General features: G+C 43.6%; 1 pseudogene; it reads left to right on the top strand.

The window, feature by feature from the left end:
• The first annotated feature begins 9,833 nt into the window (after window positions 1–9,833).
• Window positions 9,834–9,947, top strand: LOC136650568 (5S ribosomal RNA; annotated as a pseudogene).
• The last annotated feature ends 10,534 nt before the right edge of the window (window positions 9,948–20,481 follow it).

Below are 20,481 nucleotides of genomic sequence, written 5' to 3'. Positions count from 1 at the left end.
TATTTTGAACTCTAGATGTGTTCTTTTAACGTAATTTATTCTCAGATATATTGCAACATTCAAACTATGTTATATCTACATGCTGGATTTATGGTCAGTATTTTATATGGATAACTGCTCCCCCATACATGCAAATAGATTAAAAATATCTTGTCATTTAGTATGGACATATGAGCAAAATAGTGAATAGTCATTCTTAAATGTTTTTATTTTTTATCAGATTTTGTTTTCCCCCAAGGAGGAATAGTGAAGAAAATGGAGTTGCGTTTTCATTCCAAGGGCACATTTTTATAAATTATCGTTATAAATTATAATCACTTTAAAAGTGTACTAGGTAGGTGATATAGGTGGTATAGTGTCAGTAGATGCAGCCATAGTCATTACCCTGCACCCCATCCCATTATTTATTTTTTATCTTTTCACAAATTTTCAAGTTTATTTTTTTCCAGATTTAAGGGTGGTTTTTTTTTTTTACAAGAATGAGAAGTGCAGAAAGTGGTGTTACGTGTTTTTATTTCGTTACCACCAAAACACACCTCTGAATAGTACATAAAATAGGTTTACTATTCTGCCTCCTAAAAAGGAAGAATAACCATGTTTAACTGAGAATCTTTACTCTGATGTTTGTATTTGCTAGACATACTGAAGTGTGTTTGGTCTTGCCCTCGGCTGTCACTAATTACACTTGTTTTACTGCTGTCCAGCAACTAGGGAAACATTAAAACTGTGAATAATAAGAAAATAAAAATTTAAGATCAATATTAATTTTTAAATAATCCTGTTAAGCTATTAGTTATCTTTATTGGTAGGCAGTCTACTTAAGCCTGCATACTTAAACAATAAGGCACTGTGAAAGTCTCAGCATTTTCAATTCTGTTCATTGGCTGTGAGCCCAGAAAGAGTTGACAACTTGATTCATAGCATGTGTAGAAAATAGTGTGTACTGTGAGTAAATAATTGCAATATAGCAATAACGAAATTGAACCTGATCCATGAATTAGACTTGACTTAATACATTTTGACTCCTTTACTGGCTGATCAACAGCAGTGAGTAAAAGCTGATGATTCAGACCCTTGGTTTGTTAGTTGGGCCTTTATAGGGATTAACATTCACCAGTTTTCTAAATATGGAAATAAGATATTTGGCGTCAGAGAGAATTATGAGTAAACAGAAGCAGTTTAGGCTTGGAGCCTAATTTATAAGATCTTGATTTTTGCCTCTCCTTCCTCATTAACTTTTGTAACTGAAAGCTTTGGAGTACAGAGGAAGGCTCCACCATGCTCAATAATGGACATTTTCAAAAGAAGGCAGAGGACATTTTCAAATATATTCTCAGATGTCAAAATCTATGTCACATGTCTTTGAAATAAAAATGTATATTGGAGAGCTTAATGGCACTCATTCTTTTAATTTTCTGTAGTCAGAACTGGGATTCCTTAGGGCTAAATTCTGACTGCAGTTACATCCATACATTTCCACTGATGTCAGAAAGAACAGAGTGAATTTTTATACTCCTTAATAAGCTATCCCATAATATAGTTATGCCTTTTCTAAACTAACAGCCCAATCCTAACTATCTTCCCAATGCTGATGCAGCTGTGCCAACAAGTTCATACTGCACACCATGGTGGAGGGCTGTCACAGAGGCCACTTCAAGGTAAGGGAACATTTGTTCGCTCACCTTGGGGCTGCATGGCAGGTGCAGCAGTGCTGGAAAGCTGGTTGGGATTGGGCTGTAATAGTACGAATCGGTGCTTCTCACAAAACGTGTTGTACTTTGAGACAGATCCCAAATTATGCCATGTGAAGGATGTCTCTGTGTACAGTATATGGGCACACTGAATGCACACATTAGGCTCCTGTTTCTGTGTATTTTGAAGGAAAAAAAGTAATACATTATTTTAGTATATATGTGTTCTTTTTTATCTTAAATGATATGCATGCACAGGTGTGCCCCCCATCTGACAAGCTGGTATTTGATATGTATAATTTTGCCTCAGATGTGTTGTATACAAAATGTCATTTCTGCATTTCAGTGTTCAAGAGTATATATGAAATGCCCAAACAGCTGGCTAAATCAAAGGCCTTGCTTTGCTAGTGTTGCTAGGCTACCTTCTGTCCCTATATTTTTCCTCTGCATCTGATCTGAATAGGAGATCATGGGATTTGGCTTCTGTTAAAAGAGAGGTGCTAGTGCTTTAACCAGCCATTTTCAACCACTGTGCCATGGCACACTGATGTGACACTAATGGCCTGCATGTGTGCTGCGGGAGTTTGGGGGAGGATCATTTATTGGTAGGGCCACTGGGGGATGTGAGCCCCCCACTGGCAGCATGGTGCCTTGTCAATTGTAAAAAAACAGATGGTGTGCCTTGACAATTTTAGTACCTTGTCAGTGTGCCGTGAGATGAGAAAGGTTTATGTAGATGGTCTTTTGCTATAGTTCCAGTTGTATAGGGCCATTAGATATTTGATTTTCTCTGTAAACCGCTTTGTGAACTTTTAGTTGAAAAGCGGTATATAAATACTATTGTTGTTGTTGTTATAGACAGGGAACGGAAGGGACTGCTGGCTATTATCACTATAATTATTCAGTGAAAAGTTACACTTGGCCTCAGCCAGCCCATCCGGGAGGCACAAGAGCCCATTCACATTAGGTGGCAAAATAGACGTCCACCACCTTCCTCTTCCCATTTTGCTGCTGCAGACACAGCTGGCCTCCTTAATTAAAGCAGGGAATACACGGTGCAACCCCAGCATACTCTGCACTGTCTGCTTACTGTAGAGCTCACTCAGAGGACAGAGTGAGATTGCTACATTCCAGAGTTATGTCACTTTTGCTCTTCAATTCATTTTCCAATGCAAAAGTATTGGGAATTTCACCATAGAGATGCTAAAGGATAGAGTGGTGGCCAGCTAAGAGCATAGCAAAACCCATGGTGGTTTTTTAAAAAAAATTAATCTGCATGTCACTAGCCAGCCATTTGCTGTCTCTATGGGCTATTTTTCCCAGGTGGTTTTTTAAAAAAAATTAATCTGCATGTCACTAGCCAGCCATTTGCTGTCTCTATGGGTTATTTTCCCCAGTGAACTGGGGAGTAATAGGTGGGTTCCCTCCACCTCCTTTTTTCTGCTCTCTGTTTCGAGTCCGCTGCTCTTTTTCCTCTTGGCTATGGTAGAGGGAGAGATTGGGCCTTTAACCATGCTGCATCTAGTTTTGTTTTATTTATTGTATTATTGTTACTCTCCTTTTCCAAAACAACTCAGTGTTATGTAAACACGCATATCTGAACCCACAACACAATTTAAAACATTAAATTTGAAAGAGCACCCTAAAACTCAGCAAACACTAGGGTGCTTTTCTTGCTGAGCAGCTTGAAGAAAACAGTAACAGCTTTTTAAAAAATACAGTATTCTTTTTTTGCAGTACTTTGTATGGCTGGCCTTTGGGTGTAAGCCTTGTTATTATGTTTGGTACGGCTCCCCAAGGAACTGTTGATGCAGTGACCTGCAACAGAATGAATGTTTGTGAGAATGTGTCCAGGCAGCCAGCTTGTGTAGTAGCAACATACAGTTAACATGCCTGGCTCTAGTTAGCTAGCATCCAACTTCTCATGTTAGAGCCTAATTTGTTCCAGAGCTCAACCTCAGAATTTGGAATACCAGAGTTGATCCTTGTAAAATAAAATTGATAAGATAAGTGTGTATGTGATTGTATGCAGAGTGTTTTTCCTTTACTAATATACAAGGCTGGTAGTATTCCAAGATATAAGATTAAAGTCAAGAGGAGGGAGAGAGTGTGTGTGTTCTCAGCAAGGTTTAGAGTCCCATTCTTGGATATAGTCAAGATTCAGTTGCCAAAAAAGGATATTTTAAAGACTTTGCTGCAGTTACTACTTTCTGCTATCTCATAATTACTATAGCAATGGAATTAACTCAGATAAAACAATCTAAATAATTAAAATTTGCATTTTTGGCATGCACATTTAGTAGTAGTGTACACAGGTTCAAATATATGCAGTATATAACAATAGTCACTCAGTATGGAGAACCAGTGAATAGGTCAGAAACATAACTGCTCTTGAAGAAAAATCACATGTGATCTGAAAACCAAGATGGAAGGTACACCCCTTTTTCCTGTGTTTCAGCTGGCAGATTGGCCATTGACAAGCATCCATTATTTTCAGTCTTGTGCAAGTGCAAAAAAATCACTTTTGAGTACCACCAGGAGACCTTCAGTTAAGGCCTGGATGCATAGGGCTTGTATTTGTCTCTGTTTCCTAGCCTATTTCCAAGGATAGCATAAGGCAGTGGTTTCCAAACTTTTTTTACTAGTGCTCCCTTGACCTACTAGCCCATCGGCCATGGCTCCCCATTAGGGCTTCAATGTATAGGGCGGAGATTTTCTTGCAAGAATTCTACAACTCCCCTAGCTGGTTTCACAGCTCCTCAGGGAGCCATGACTCATTGCTTGGGAACCACTGGCATAAGGGGTTGGTCAGGTAGAACATGGGCCAAGGGCCCAGGCCTAGTAGAGATCCTATATGACTGGGTCAACTCCTTAAACCCACTCAGTACTAGTATCATGGCAGCTCCCAAAGTGTTTTTCCTTTAGTAATATGCATTGGTAGTAATTCAAGATATAAGATTAAAGGCAGGAGGAGAGAGGTAGGGGCACCATGGGATAGCTCAGTACAAGCCTTTGTCCAGGGTTAGCAACCTAGCACCAGCACTGCCAATTCCCCACAGTTGCCAAGGTTAGGGGTCCTTATGGCATATTAGTGCTGACTTGTTCAGACTAAAGGGACTTCTCTTCACTGATGACCAGATCTCATCTTTTGGAATCTCCAACATGAGGGTCTGCACTCTGTAGTACTTGTGAGGTTTGTGTTTGCTGGAGCTGCTACAGCTTTCTCAGACCGTCTGGAACTTGGGTCTGCCAGCCCCTTGGAATCATGCACAGGAGAGGCATGTGCACAAACGACCCCTCTCGTCAAACATGGCATGCTGCCCTTCCACTGCATAATTGCGGGGGGGGGGGCAGTTTGTCCTAACTCGTAGTATTAAATTGTATGTATAAATAGTTCAGATGGACCATCCTGTGCAATTATGTGGTAGTGGGAGAGGATGCCTGGTGGGGAGAAACTGCATGTATGCAGCCTCATAGCTGACTGGTGTGGCACCCCGGGGCATGCCAGTCAGCCTGCTGCCCCCTCTGACCTGTAAGTAATTCAGCTGTGTAACCACATATATACACCTCTCCCACATACTTCTGAGGGACCGGTGGATGTCCAAACTAGACCTCTTATCAAATAGTAGACATGGGGAAGATCTCGATTGTGTCCCCACAGCTGCTGTCTTGAAAGGAAAATTAAGCCTGTCAGACTAGATATTATGTCTGGTTGGGCCCAATTTGCCTACTGACAGCATTCCTCAATTGTATCTACTCTCTCTTTTGTCCCTGAGATGATTCTCTTTCCCTATCCTTCTTGTTTTCTCCTTTTCATACTTTTGTATGTGCAAATCCTGTCACCAAAAACTATACTTGTGAAAAAGCCACCTATGCTGTTTTTTTACTGGTGGTTTCTTTTCTTTTTAAAGAGCAGCATATTTAGCATCAGTATCAAATGAATTGCTTTCACACACATGTGTTTCTCTTTCTTTGGATGGTTCTCTTTCCTTTCTTAACACTGGATAGGTAAGAGAGCTGATTTTTCTCATACCATTATGCTAAGGTTTTGAAGATGCTCTCAATCTGAGGTAACATTTTGATTGACTCTATCTAAGGATGCCACATCTGTTACTCCCTTTGGATTTATTTTATCAGGGACTTGAAAGGAGCAAACCGAGTGAACAGTTCATTATGTTTATTCAAGGTGATCTATGCCTCCAGCACTCTGACATAAAGAATTTAAGAACAGCCTTCTTGGATCAGACCAAGGGTCATTTTATTTCACACAGTGACTCATTACCTGTTGTAATATTTCATTTCTAATTTCATTTCTTTGGGTGGCTGTTCAAACCTTTATCACACAGATTTTAACCATAAAAGAATGCATTCTTGGATGCTTTCAGGAGGTAAGAAATCAAAATTGGAGCAAGCACTACAACATTGCAATTCAGTTACTGAAGAGCAAAATTCTTCTATATGGATATTACTATACCAAACTTGTTGCTATTACCTAAACTAGACACATGCATAAAATTAATACATTCAACAATAGATTCTGAAGGCCTACTCTTTCCCAATTCTACAAGTTTCCCTCTGTCTGTCTGTCTGTCTAGTTCCACATGTAGCTGCTGGCAGCCTTCCTTGATGGCCCCCTACAGCTGCTGGACTCTGGTGGGGGGGGGGCTTCCTCTCACTGCCCGTCTCTGCATAATTGGTCAGCTGCCATTTGTTCTGGACTCCATCTCCTACAGGCTTAGAATACTGAGATTTTTTCACGTGACTTAAAGACTGACTTCTCTCTCTCTCTCTGGGTTCGCTCCCAATAGACCTCTCTACCTCTAGTTCCTATGGCAACTAGAACTAACCAACAGACTACCTTTCACACTGGGTTAACTTTTATGGTGCAACCCTGTGCATATTTACTCAGAATTTAATCCCATAGTGTTGCATTGGGGCTTACTCTTAAGTAAGCTTGTACAGGATTGCAGCCTTAGTGGGCCAATGTTCACAAAACATTAACTAAGCATTTACACATGGGTGGGGCTGTGGGAGGTTAAAGTTGGATCCAGTAAGATAATGTCTTGTTAAAGTTGCATGATTTTTGCAGACGGAGCCACTAAAGAGTTACAGCTCATATCCTGGTGCACCTTTGATGCAAGAACACAGATCAAATGCATGATCCCTCATTTTCACAAGAAATCACATTAAACTCATCTGATCACAGCTCACACTTGTGTGCACAGATTGCACTGTAAATGTCACTGACACAGCACTTCATCATATAACCATGACCTAAACATTGTTTAAACTGACATGAAACTTATTTTATAGGTGTGCCAAACTATCTACCATCTAGTCACAGTTCGTACACATGTCCACAAATGTTTAGTGAAAATGATAGCTTTGTAGTACTGTAGTCCTGTAAAACCATAGATTTCAGGCATGTAGCCTTCTGATTTTTACGTGGGGTTATCCTCCCAGTTCATTACATTCGTGCTTAGGGCCAGCAGACTGCATTGCAATGCTGCTGTGTGCATTTGAACTGGATATTTAGAGGAAAAATTTGAAAATTGTAGATGTTTGTTTGGTAGCCATGTAGAAAGTTCCAACAGAATCCTAGATCAGTGTTTCTCAACCAATGGTATGGGTACCACCAGTGGTACTTGAGGTGGTGTCTGGTGGTACTTGGGGGACCCCTGCTGCTCAGCAACAAGACCAGGAACACAACAAACAGCAGTAGAAGACTCAGCTCAGCAGGCAGAGCTCCAAAGCATCCTTTTCTGCACTTGAAAAAGCCCTCCCATCCACCCTGAGCCTCTTATTTATTATTATTTCACATTTATTTTTTTCACATTTTTATACTGCCTTTCCTCTAAAGAGCTCAGGGTGGTATACACAGCTGCTCCCCTCCTTTTGTCCTCACAACAACCCTGTGAGGTAGGTGAGGCTGAGAGAAAGTGACTGGCCCAAGGTCACCCAGGAAGCTTTGTTGCTGAGGGGGTTTCGAACCTGGATCTTCCAGGTCTAAGTCCACCTCCCAAACCACTACACCACCCTGGCTCTCTTAGTGGTGTTTGTCGCAACGTAGCTAACCTTCCAACCTAGAAGTAACTGGTGATGATATAATTGCCAGTTACTTCCCGTAGTACTTCAAATAGGTGGACCATGTGAAGTGGAACAGTGGAGAACAAATGTTGAGAAACACTGTCCTAGATAATAAAATTATATCCGGGTTTTTTTTTTCTTGAAACCTTCTAACGATTCTGAGCACAAGAACATTCAGTTCATTTGGTCCTCTTAGTTTCAGAATTATGGGTATTTTTAGTTAGAGAAAAATCTGCCATTTTCTAAAATGGTAGCTTCCCACCTCCCCCCACTGGATTTTTTTTTTTTTTACTTTCAGTATATTTATCACAGCTATCTAGTTAACATAATCTTGAGATTTTCAACATAAATCTCTGGTTCTGGCTTAACATTTTGCTAAGTGCACTGGGCTACATTGCTTTGAAACCCATATCAAAGGATCAGATCCTACTGTTTCTCATTGTTTGTCCATTCTGATGTTATACTGTTCATTGACTGATTTAAAAATGTATAGCTCACTTTTGATTGGTTTCCTAGAAGAGGCTAATGTTGTATACCCTTTAGGGCTGTAATCCTATACATTCCTGTATACTCCCTTACTCAGGAGTAAGTCCTATTAAAGTAAAGGAAGCTTACAACTGAGTAGTTGTAAATGAGCTTACAACTGAGTAGACAACCTAGGATTATTTTGTAAGTGCAGGTCTGAGGAGTGGGGGCGGCAAAATCCCCAGGTCTGGGCTTCTAGGGGATCTGGGTCATGACAAAACAAACTATACAGGACAAAAATTTTGGAAGGGGGGGGGGTAAGCCAGCATCTTGCCCTGGGCCCAATGCCACCTCTCAGGAGCCATGTAAATGTACTCTGCCTCAGTACTACTATGCTTTGGTGCCATAACAGCCCTACAGAACAATACAATACAATACAGAATCTTCAATAGAGAAGGATTTGAGCTGTGATGTTGTTTCGTTCGTAAACAACAATGAAAGCATGCATGCACTCTGATTCATATTTCTGTGGCACAAGCATCGAGACAAAACATTGGATACAGGATATGGATACAAACTGTGGTTTAATGGCATGGAAATGCTTTGGACAATACAGGTCATGCTCTGTTATCCATGGGGCTTCCAAAATGGAATGGATAAAAAAATCAGTGGATACCAAATCAATGGAAAAATAGTTCTAAAGCTCCACTTCCAGGTTTCTTGCTCCTCTATTGTTGCCCAAGAATGCATTGTTAAAGACTAGTGATTTTCAGTCTTTTTCATCTCATGGCACACTGACAAGCCACTAAAATTGTCACGGCAAGCCATCAGTCTTTTGATAATTGACAAGGCACACTGTGCTGACAATGGGGGCTCACATCCTCAGTAGTCCTACTAATAAATGACCATCTCCCAAATTCCCACAGCACACCTGAGGACCATTGGGAACACACCAGTGTGCCATGGCACAGTGGTTGAAAATGGGTGGTATAAACACTATACCACATTCAGCTACCAGGAAGGGGTAAATAACAGATTTAAAGGAATGAAATTATAATTACCATATTTAACAGCACAAAGATGGGAAATTGGATTTTGGTGCTTTCCCCCCCCTTTTTACAAGGCATTTAAAGGTGGACCCTGATATCAGTGGTGAGTCAAATCAGTGGTATCCACTAATACACCAAAAAGAGTGACAGAAAAAAAGAATCTTCAGAAATACACATTTTCTAGGGAATAGGATCTGGCAATAGGATGTTTCAGTGTGATAAAATCCCAGCCATAAAATATACTGTACACTTGAATCACTTCCATTATACAAACAAGCACACACAGGCATTTATATCAATCGCCTCAAGTCAGTCCTGTTGTTGCACAGAGGCAGATTTTGTCTCAAGAATATTGTACTGAACTCCACTTTCATGGGGCTTGAAATATGGTTGGTGCATGTCACAAAAAAAAGAAGGCAATGTGTCAGATCTATTTTTGGTGTCTTGGTGCAATGTGTGTGGCTAAAATCCTATCCACACTTTCCTGGGAGTAAGTTCCATTGACTATAATGGGACTTCTGAGTAGATATGCATAGGATTGGGCTACTGTTACCCTGCACATGCCCGATCTCGTCTGATCTCGGAAGCTAAGCAGGGTCAGGCCTGGTTAGTACTTGAATGGGAGACTGCCTGGGAATACCAGGTGCTGTAGGCTTATACCATAGTCTTTCGAGACTGAAGGTTGCCAGCCATGGGCTGTGCCTCAACCCATTTCTGCCCAGTCCACAGGTGTGCACATATTTGATCCCTATATGCAACAGTGGGCAAAAACAGGTCATGGTTCAGGATGTGGACTCACCTCCCTGCATTACAATCTCTGAGCATGAACTGGAGGTTGTCCATGACTTTGTGTACCTTGGCTCAACGATCTCCGACACACATTCTCTCGATACCGAGCTAAACAAGCGCATCGGTAAAGCAGCTACCACGTTTTCCAGACTCACAAAGAGAGTCTGGTCCAACAAGAAGCTGACGGAACATACCAAGATCCAGGTCTACAGAGCTTGCGTCCTGAGTACACTTCTGTACTGCAGCGAGTCATGGACTCTTCGCTCACAACAGGAGAGGAAACTGAGCGCTTTCCACATGCGCTGCCTCCGACGCATCCTCGGCATCACCTGGCAGGACAAAGTTCCAAACAACACAGTCCTGGAACGTGCTGGAATCCCTAGCATGTATTCACTGCTGAAACAGAGACGCCTGCGTTGGCTTGGTCATGTCGTGAGAATGGATGATGGCCGGATCCCAAAGGATCTCCTCTATGGAGAACTCGTGCAAGGAAAGCGCCCTACAGGTAGACCACAGCTGCGATACAAGGACATCTGCAAGAGGGATCTGAAGGCCTTAGGGATGGACCTCAACAAGTGGGAAACCCTGGCCTCTGAGCGGCCCGCTTGGAGGCAGGCTGTGCAGCACGGCCTTTCCCAGTTTGAAGAGACACTTTGCCAACAGTCTGAGGCTAAGAGGCAAAGAAGGAAGGCCCATAGCCAGGGAGACAGACCAGGGACAGACTGCACTTGCTCCCGGTGTGGAAGGGATTGTCACTCCCGGATTGGCCTTTTCAGCCACACTAGACGCTGTTCCAGAACCACCTTTCAGAGCGCGATACCATAGTCTTTCGAGACTGAAGGTTGCCAATACTGGGCAAAAAATGGCTTTAAAAGACTTCTGGCTCTGTAGGTTTTCATGACGTGATGGTGTCCAATCAGGACTAAGTCCCACTATAGTCAATGGGATTTACTCCCAGGAAAGTGTGAATTGTAGCCTGAGAGCCCAATCCTATGCATGTCTACTCAAAAGTAAGCCCCATAATAGTCAATGGGGCTACTCCCAGGAAACTGTGGACAGGACTGCAGCCTCAGAGCCCAAGCCTATGCCTGTCTACTCAGAAGCCCATTCTAGTCTATGGGGCTTACTCCCAGGAAAATGTGGATTGTATGCGTCCTATGCGTGCTTACTCAGAAGTAAGCCTCATTCTAGTCAATGGGGCTTACTCCCGAGAAAATGTGGATGGGATTGCAGCCTGAGAGCCAAGCCTACGCGTGTCTACTCAGGAGTAAGCCCCAATACAGTCAATGGGGTTACTCCCAGGAAAGCGGGGCTAGGATCGCTCCACACAGCTTTGCAGCTGGTGCCACAAACTTTGTTCTTCTGACAGCTCTGACGGAGCGTGAGGCAGGAGGCGGGCGGGACGGGCGACCCGAGGAGAGCGGCCCCGTGAAGGCAGAGCGCGGCGTCCCCCGCGGAAGGCGCAACCCCCTCGTGGCTCCGACCAGCCGCTGGCGTGTCGCGTGTGAACGTGCTTGTACACGTGTCTGCGCTCCGGGCCAACAGGTGCCCAGTGGCCACCTGAGCCCGAGGCGCGGGAAGGCTTCCCACTCACGGCTCCCTCAGCCACGTCCCCTCTGCCAGCGCGCCTCCGCCGCGTGGGCTGCCTGGACGGCCTGCGCGGAGACTCCCCCGCGCGGCCCTTGGAGCCTCCACAGCGGCGCGCGAACAAACTGGGCTCTGCGTCTTTAAGAGTCCCTTTGTCTCGCAGACATCCTTATTTACCCTCCTGTGACTCAACCAAACTTGGCCCCCGCCCTCCCCCAGCGATTCACAAAGCCCACGAATGTCACAGCTCGGGGCGGAGTCAGCGAATCCCGGCCCCCCTCCCTCCCGGCCCTAAGCTTTCGGTCTGTGGCAGCGCCGGGGTAGGATTGATCCGCTACGCCAGTGCCGTAAAACTCTTCCGTTCGTTAAACAGAAAAGGAGCTACGCGGTTGGCGCAAGCTCCTTTCGAGAATCTCGATCAAAGCGTCCGCACAACCCGACGAGTCGCTGGCGTCAATCCGTGAGAGGTTCCCGCTCTTTCCTCGTTACGCAGATGGCGTGAAGGAAGAAAGAACAGCCCCAGGAAAAGTCTGAGGAGCCCCCATGCGCAAATGGCGTATACTCGGCCGCCGAATGGCGAGGAGACGTACGGCGACACCAGCCGGGGGGCGGGAAGGAAAGGATGAGTGGCGTGCGGCTTGGCCAACGACAGCGCAGGGCGGGGAGAGACGAGCAGCCAATCGCAGGCCGAGGGGGCGTGTCGGGCACCGGTTGGGGTGTCTCGCGCTTGGTGACAGCTCGCGCGTGCTGATGATGGCGGTAAATAAAGGGGCCGGAGGGGGGAGGGGGCTTCACCCCCTTGGGGCTCAGACTGTGCGGGGGGGGAAGTAAGGCGCTCACACCCTCTGAGGTGGGGGGCTGCCTCACGTGCGACCCCAGGAGAGTGAGGGTAGGGGGCTTGACCCCCGACTTGGGGTGGGAGGCTGGAGGAGGGCTCCACCCCTTTGGGGCTCAGGCTCTAAATGGGGAGGGGGAGGCTGTGCTGCTCCAAGCCCCACCTTCTGCCTTGGAGGGCTCTGCTGCAGGCCTGCAGGGGAGGGGGAGAGGTCCTGACCCCTCCATAGTGTAGGGCTCTGGCTCCCACTCCTCTGGCCCCCCAGCAGGTGGGCGAAGGGGTCTCAGCTCTGGAGAGGGCTGGGCGCCAGCCTCCTGTTGGGGGGTGAAGCCTGCTTGCCCTGGGTGGGGGCAGAGGAGGGCACTAGCCCTGCTCACTGAGAGTTGGTGCTGGGATTTGCTGCCTGTGGCTGGGCAGGCAGGGACACCCTCCAAACAACTGTTTTCTTGGAAGGCTAACAGACAGGCTTTTTTCCCTCCACCAGCCCCCCTTCCAGCCCTCCGTCCACAGAAAGAGGCTATGGGGTCTGTTCTGTTCTGGGAGCTAGGAGTATATCACACCCCTACAGGCACAGGGCAGCCTGAAGGCTCAGGCAGGGAAGGGTGGTGGTGATGTAGGCAGCACTGATTTGGAACAATATAGACTTTTAAAGTTGAATGATGGGGGGGGGGGAGAAGCTGGGGTTGAAAAGCTGGGGTGTGTGATGATCCAGTTGCAAAAGGCAAGAACAGGAGACTGCAGTGTAAACCTCTGGAGCAATGTAGACCTTTAAAGTTGAATGATCCTGGAGGAAGGCAGAGTGGTAGTGGTGGGGGAAACTAGGATTAAAAAACTGGGGTGTGTGATGATCTAGTTGCAAAAAGCAAGCACAAGAGACTATAGTTGTGATATCAATAACGTGGCCCTTGGTGACTGGGAAGCAGCAACATTGTGTGAAGAATTGAGGAGTCTGGCACTAGGGTTGTTAAGAGGAATATCTATTGCATTGTTGGGTTGATACCATGGGCAGCTCACAATCGAGCAATGGGCAGCAGGGTGGTGCATATTGGTGTTGCTAAGCTGCATGCAGTTCTTTGTTTGAATGAAGTAAGATGTTAAGGCGGTTCATTTCAAGTCCTGTGTTCTAACTTTCTTCTCCCTCCCCAAGCATCATCTCTGAATCATTGCTATTTTATCACTTAATTTCATAGTGTTTCCTCCCATCTGCCCTAAGTTAAATGCATTAACATGAAATCGATTTGGGGTTGTATCACAGTACTTCGGAACTCGTTGTGAGTGTGATTATAGGCACAGTTGTGCTGTGAAAGTTGTTCCACAGATAGAGCCATATGATGGAACTTGGATGTCCCTGGAGCTCATGCAAATGAGGACACTTAGTCTTAGTCTTACATGATAGGTTTGGCTTTGTAATAACTCTTCTGTAATTGCTGTTTATCCTATAGCAACTGTGCTGCTGAAGTTAGTCATGTTGTCCTGCCTTCTTGTGTAAAAATAAGGACTGGTAAAGACAATGATTTTTATGTAGTGCTGCTGATAGAATGGTCTCTTTTTATTTTACAGACACATTGCATATGTTGCCCAATGGTTGTTATAGGAAAGTTATGTATTTTCTTTGAATATTGAAGGCTTCAGTACACATGAAAGAAACTTAAACTGTTTTTTAAAAGAGGTTTTAGTTTTATTGAATGGTTCTTTCTTGTAGTGGTAACAAATACATAACAAGAATTATCTTTATAACCACCAGGATATGTAAAGTTTGTAGGGTTCTATTTCATAAGGTGTTATTTTTTGTAGTGAGACAGAAGCAAGAATCTTCTGTTTACTTCATTTGAATTCCTCCTCCCCCAAATCATTCATGAAAAGAAATGGGACACAAACTGTAAACTTGTTGCTTCTTTTGAATTACGTAGAAAAAAACAGTAGATATGGCCAGTGTCGGTATCTCTAGTTCTCTTTATTTCTCCCAAGGCTCTTGGGAAACCAAAGAAGTCAGTTTCTTTGGTCACCTTTAACCTAGTTGTAGCATGTAGAAACAAAACTGCAGTACTGTAGTTTATTTCCTTTATTTTCCTCTGCAGAACAAAGTTCAATGCAATTCTAGAAGGCTTTTTCTTTTTAACAAAGTAAATGTTAGTGCCTGTCTGTCATCAGGACCAGAAAGCTGAGCTGATATTTGTGAACTAGAACAGTATATTAAATTCCTGAGTTGAAGTAGGCAGGTGCAGTTCTTCCCCACTTTAATGTAGAAGCAAAAGTTAAGTAGGACCGAAATAGGAACATGCATTATTTTTACTTAAAATGCTGCATGTGAAAATACCGTGTTTCTAATGATGCAGTATATTTTTAAAAATGGGTCTACCTATCAGGCTTGACAGATTGGGAAAAATCAGGATTTTATGCCATCCTGTTAACAGCAATACAAATGCTAAGGAAAAATAAATCTCTTAGATTCTGAATACCTTGCCGCATACTTGTTGTCTTATATGTGTTTGGTTTATGTATGTCGCATAATTAAAGGAGATAATAGTATTTTATTTATATCACTTCAGTGTATTATGTTTCAATTCTCCTGCATCCCTTGGTCACATGACTTACTCTTTCTATTTTAAAATACAAAGCTACTAACTTCCATTTTTTTCACGTAGACTTTTTTTTATGGAATTAGCCATGGTTGTAGACAGACAAAAGATGAGTCAACTGAAGCATGGGATGTGGATTTTTAAAGAGGAAGTTTTGAAAGTTTATCTCTCCAAAAGTTCCAAGGTTTTGAAGTCTTCTGTAGACTGGTTGAGCTTCTGTGATGTCAAAGAACCCTGGATAAGAAAGATGATAGAAGGAGGTAGGGGCATGAGGAAAAGGGCTACAAACAGCTGGCTGGACTAGCCTGTGGGATGGGATTGGTGAGAAGCAGTAGATATAGTTGCAGAAGGCTTAGAAAAAGAGTAGTGAAAGCATTGTACCAGGAGGAGAGCAGGAACTGAAAAAGCGGTTGAAGTTCTTTTTAATTTTTTTCAGAATAAATAAAAATAGAAGTTTGACCGTTCACTGATCAAGACACTGGTTTAATATTGTCATAATGTTCTGGAGTGGAAAACCTTAAACAGATTATGTGCTCTGAGTTTCCTCAGTAGTATTCTGTCACCTCTGGGGAAAGCGGAAAGTGAATGGAATACCTCCACCTCTGCACATATTCTGCTGATGAAAAGAAATGAGGAAAACACTGGGTTTAGAATAAATATGTTCACTTTTTTCCTGGCTTCCGTTGTTTAATAATGCCTGCTGATGGTTTTGGTTTCTGCTGTAATTGTAGTTATTCTTTTCTGTTTAGCTTTTGTTTTATTGTATTTTAATCATATTTTATTTTTGTTAATTTTATTATTTTTATGATATTTCAATCATATTTATTACTTTGGGTACCTTAGTGGAAAAGCTGTTTATAAATTTAAAGAAATAAGGAACTATAGAAAGCAACCCATTAGGGAGGTCAGAAAAAAATTAAATTTGCCCATTTTTAGGCACTAGCAATACATCTTTAGGTGCATATGCAAACAGGTATCTAGGGCTCTTGCAGCTCTGCTTTGGTCATTAAAAGTTTAACATAATTTATTTGTTGCTGAATAACCATACTGGAATATTGGCAAACAGCCACAAAGAGAATGTTCCAAAGCTGGTTACAGAAATTAAGGACTACAGTTGATAAAGCAGGAAATATGATTGGATCACATACCTTTTACTTTTTGTATTTGCTTGCTTGAAAGCAATCACAGGTGATTGGGATTTATTTGGGAGCAGGGTGCTGGGAGAGGGAGATAACCCTCTCCTCACCATCATTTTCTCAATTTAGATTGTCCGCCTCAGCTGTTATTTGCCCCATTGGAGAAAAGATACTGGCACCATATGTTTTTCCCAAATAAGACTAATTGCAGTTTTGGGGGCTGTGAAGGAACAGTAACTTGTCTAGCATTTTGTGTTTCAAAATGTTGTAAAACAGTTTCCTTTTCCCAAGTATTGGAAGGTAATCAATTTCAGTCCCAAAGGTAATTTTGAGTTCAGTAAAGGAAGGAGGTTCAAAAAGGTCACCATGGGAAACAGAAACTTAGGGCTCTGGTCAAATGGAAACTTCAAGTTACTGCCCTTCTGTTTGGCCAACATTTTGGAGTGAAAATCAGTGTAGGTATATAAGCTGAATTGAGGCTGGCGAGAAGAGGACCCAAGATTGAGAAGTAAGCACACAACCAGACTAACAAATGGAACATTCATGAATTACAAAAATTTTTGTTTTTGAACCTGGTTGTAGGGAATCAGTCTGGATTTTTCTGGTTGCATTTTTCATGGTTGTTGCCATATACCAACTGTTCATATAGGTTATTGTAAAATATGCTTTTGGACTTATTTAATAAATACCTATTATGCTTTTTCAAATTTTTTAGTAAAAATCTCGCCTTGTTGTTTAATCACTAGCCTCTGAAAGGTTGCCACCCTACTTCTAAATGCCATCTCTTGTTTCCTAATACTGGTTAATTGGTGGGGTTACAAGATCAATCTCAAAGTTTGATGTAATAGTAGGTTGTTTGGTGAAGGCTGCCAAGAAAAAAAAAATGCTACTTGATGACAGCTGTTGTGGTCAGAAGAATGGAGGATCAGGAAGGGCATGAAGTAAAGCAGGCTATCACAAAGATCATGACAGTAGATGACAGCACAGCAGTAAAATAGTGTGAAGGGATGGCTTAACTGTCCTTAGTCCCAGGGTTACACTGCAACCTACGTTATGGATATGGTTTAGCCCAGATAAGGCATATACATGTTTATGCTCTTGATGATTCACACCAAGTTGAGGGCTATTATGTCCTATTTCAACTGTTGCTTCTGTATAGTCTTCCCCTGTGTATATTGCAATAACACAGAGCTTTAGAGACAGTTACTGTAATATAAGTGGAAGACTGAATATGCAGAAATTCTCAGTTTTGAACTGGAGAAAAAGCATTATAGTTTGCCCTGAATATCAATTTAGTGAAACACATTCATGACATCCACTGATCCGAGATCCAAGAGCGTCCATACCCAAGTTAATAAAGGAGTGTCAATTATGGGCAAGTGTCAATTATGGGTGTCCCTAGGTCTTCTGGCAAAGAGACTTTGCCAATCATTATTACTTGACAGGATTTCACTTCAGTCAGCTCACTCTCATCCAGCCCCTGCTAGCAGCCAGAAGTTGTGTAATCATCAAGAATGCAGCACCAGATGCACTTTGGAGTGCATAAGATAGCCTCTCTAGCCAAGCAACACACAGGTGACACATGTATGGATGCTGTTTTAAGCCACTTGCTAATCTTGGACAAATGTGAATGTTTGGAGGTATAAATTCACAGTATGGAGGAATGCAGGATTAAACCTGACATTCATATTGAATCTCCCTAAATATTTCCATATCAAACTGTTCTACAGAGTGAAATCCATGGTTGTAACCTCATACAGAGACCTGAAACGCTTACAGAGTGGAGTTAATATGGGCTCTACCTGTGCAAAGATTCCGGCCTACAAAAAGGAAGAAACTGTAATGTGGGAGAAATGAATTCACCATTTTCCTCTCTAGTCCCTCCCCCCCCCTTCCTGGTGATACACTTCCTTTGACTTAAGTGTAACAGTGAACGTTCTCTGGCTCTTGGTTGCCTACTGGCCCTCTCTTAGCTACTGGTTGAGCTGCTGTGATGTTACAGAAGCCTAGAGAACAGATGAATAAGCATGGAGATAAGTGGGGATTCGAAAGAAAGCTGAAAGAAAGTTATAGGGCCTAATGCTGAGGTATTCAATCTGTGTGTCCCGCCTCCCTAGTGAGGCATGGCTAGCCTCCAGGGGTGTCACCAGGCTTCTCCAGGAGAGAGGTGGCCGGCAGCTGCTCTGCTGCTGAGCTCTGCTCCACCTGCTGCCTCCTGACTTGCTGCTTTTCTGCAGCTGTGAATGAGGTGGGTGGGGCAGTGTGAGGCTGGGAGGGCGTGTGAAACATGGTGGGGGGAGGTGGGAGAGAAGGCGGGCTGGGCAGGCAGGCAGGCAGAGGTGCCACATCTCATGGAGCTCTCTCCATGTGCAACTTCGCCCCAAGGACTACATTTCCCAGTGTGTCCCTTGCCCTGGCCACCCTGGGATTGGTCTTGCTGGGTGTGGCTACAATCCTTTCCACACTTTCCTGGGAGTAAGCCCCATTGACTCAAATGGGGCTTACTTCTGAGTAGACCTACATAGGCTTGGGGTCTGTGTCAGCTTAACCCAGGATCCTCACCTTTCTCTTTTTCCTCCCCCTTCAAAAAAGAAAAAAAGTCACTCTTGATGGCTTTGTCTCCAAAAATTGATTAAAAATAAAAATCCCCATTCCTTTTTAGCCATTCCGCTTTTTCCTCCTGCCTCCTTTTTTTTTTGGGGGGGGGGGTACTTTGTTAGCTGCTATTGTAAGACAAAAAGCACAATCCTAGCTAGGTCTGCTCAGAAGTAAGTCCTACTGTGTTCAATGGGACTTACTCCCAGGAAAGCGGGGTTAGGATTCTAGCCAAACAGTCTCTAGGTCTTAGTTTGCATCTTTTGCAATTAGCAGATACACACAAAACAAAGTCTTCCCCTCCTGCAAATTCATCACTTCCCCCCTCCCTTTCCAAAACCCTCCAGGTGTGCTGCAAACAAACTCAGGGCACAATCCTAACCAGGTCTACTCAGAAGAAAGTCCTATTTTGTTCAATGGGGCTTACTCTCAGGTAAGTATGGTTAAGATTGCAGCCTCAGAGTGCTGGCAGCCTTGTTTTTAGTGTTTAATTATAACACCTTCATCCCCATTTTGGGGGTAACTGAGGTGAGGTGTTGTAATGGGGAGCCGTGGCCAATGGCTACAAGGATCAGGGGAGGTGCGAGCCGGAAAAGTTCCAAGAACCACAGGCCTAATGTCATGAATCTGTGCACAAGGATTGGGGAAGGGTAGAGAAAATGGCAGATGGGGAGAATAAGGAGGTGTGTACAGAAAGCAAGAAATTTAGAAAAAGAATTAGTTGAGATTGGATACTTGGAGAAGTGAGGACAGAGGGAAATATAAAAATACTGAAGGGGCAGTAGGTGTAACCTTTCTCACAGATGCGCATTAAGTTGCAGTGATGACACCGAATCGTCTTGGGGGAAGCTGTTTAGCATAGAGCAGGGGTGTCCAAACATTTTGGCAGGAGGGCCACATCATCTCTCTGACACTGTGTTGGGGGCCAGGGGAAAAAAAGAATAAATTTACATTTAAAATTTGAATAAATTTACATAAGTGAATATATTTGAGATGGAACATATGAATGAATGAAGGTATTGCAGTAGCTCAAGGCCTATAAAAGGCCTTGCACAAAGCAAGGCCAGCCTTTCCTTCACTGCCACTGCTGCATCACAGACATGAAAGAGGAAGTAGTAGAGGGAGCCCTCATCCCATAGCTCAGGTGAGAGGTCGAACAGTCGTCCTCACATTGAGAGACGTTGCGTCAGGCCAGCAAGGGCTCCAGCAAGTCTCTGGAGGGCCAGAGGTTCATTGGAGACTGGGTGCTCCCCGTGGGCCGGATTGGGAGCCTCCGAGGGCCGCAAGTGGGCCCCGGGCCAGGGTTTGGGCACCCCTGGCATAGAGTAAGAAACACAAGGGACAGTGATGTGGATGGAAAAGGGTATTGGAGATGTTATGAGGACGGAATGTCCCATGATCCCTCCACTTAATTGGGGTATTCACTTCTTGTAGCAGCCAGCTATGGTTATACTTGCCCCAGAATCCTCAGAAGTCCCAGAGTTTCTCAGTAAGTGCTTTCGTTTTGGTTTGCCCATTTGGGAATTATATGTGTGCAAATTTTAAATCTGAAGGGTTCAGGAATGGGAATCATTTGATATATCATTTGAGCAGAGAGAGCATGAAGCCTGCTAGTTGAAATGTAAAGAAAAGAAAAGGCGGGAAAGGGGAGGAGAATGCACGTGCACA

This window comes from Tiliqua scincoides, chromosome 4 (assembly GCF_035046505.1).
Source record: "Tiliqua scincoides isolate rTilSci1 chromosome 4, rTilSci1.hap2, whole genome shotgun sequence".
Lineage (NCBI taxonomy): Eukaryota > Metazoa > Chordata > Lepidosauria > Squamata > Scincidae > Tiliqua > Tiliqua scincoides.
Note: the sequence above shows the minus strand (reverse complement) of the source record. Positions and strands in the feature narration are given on the sequence as shown.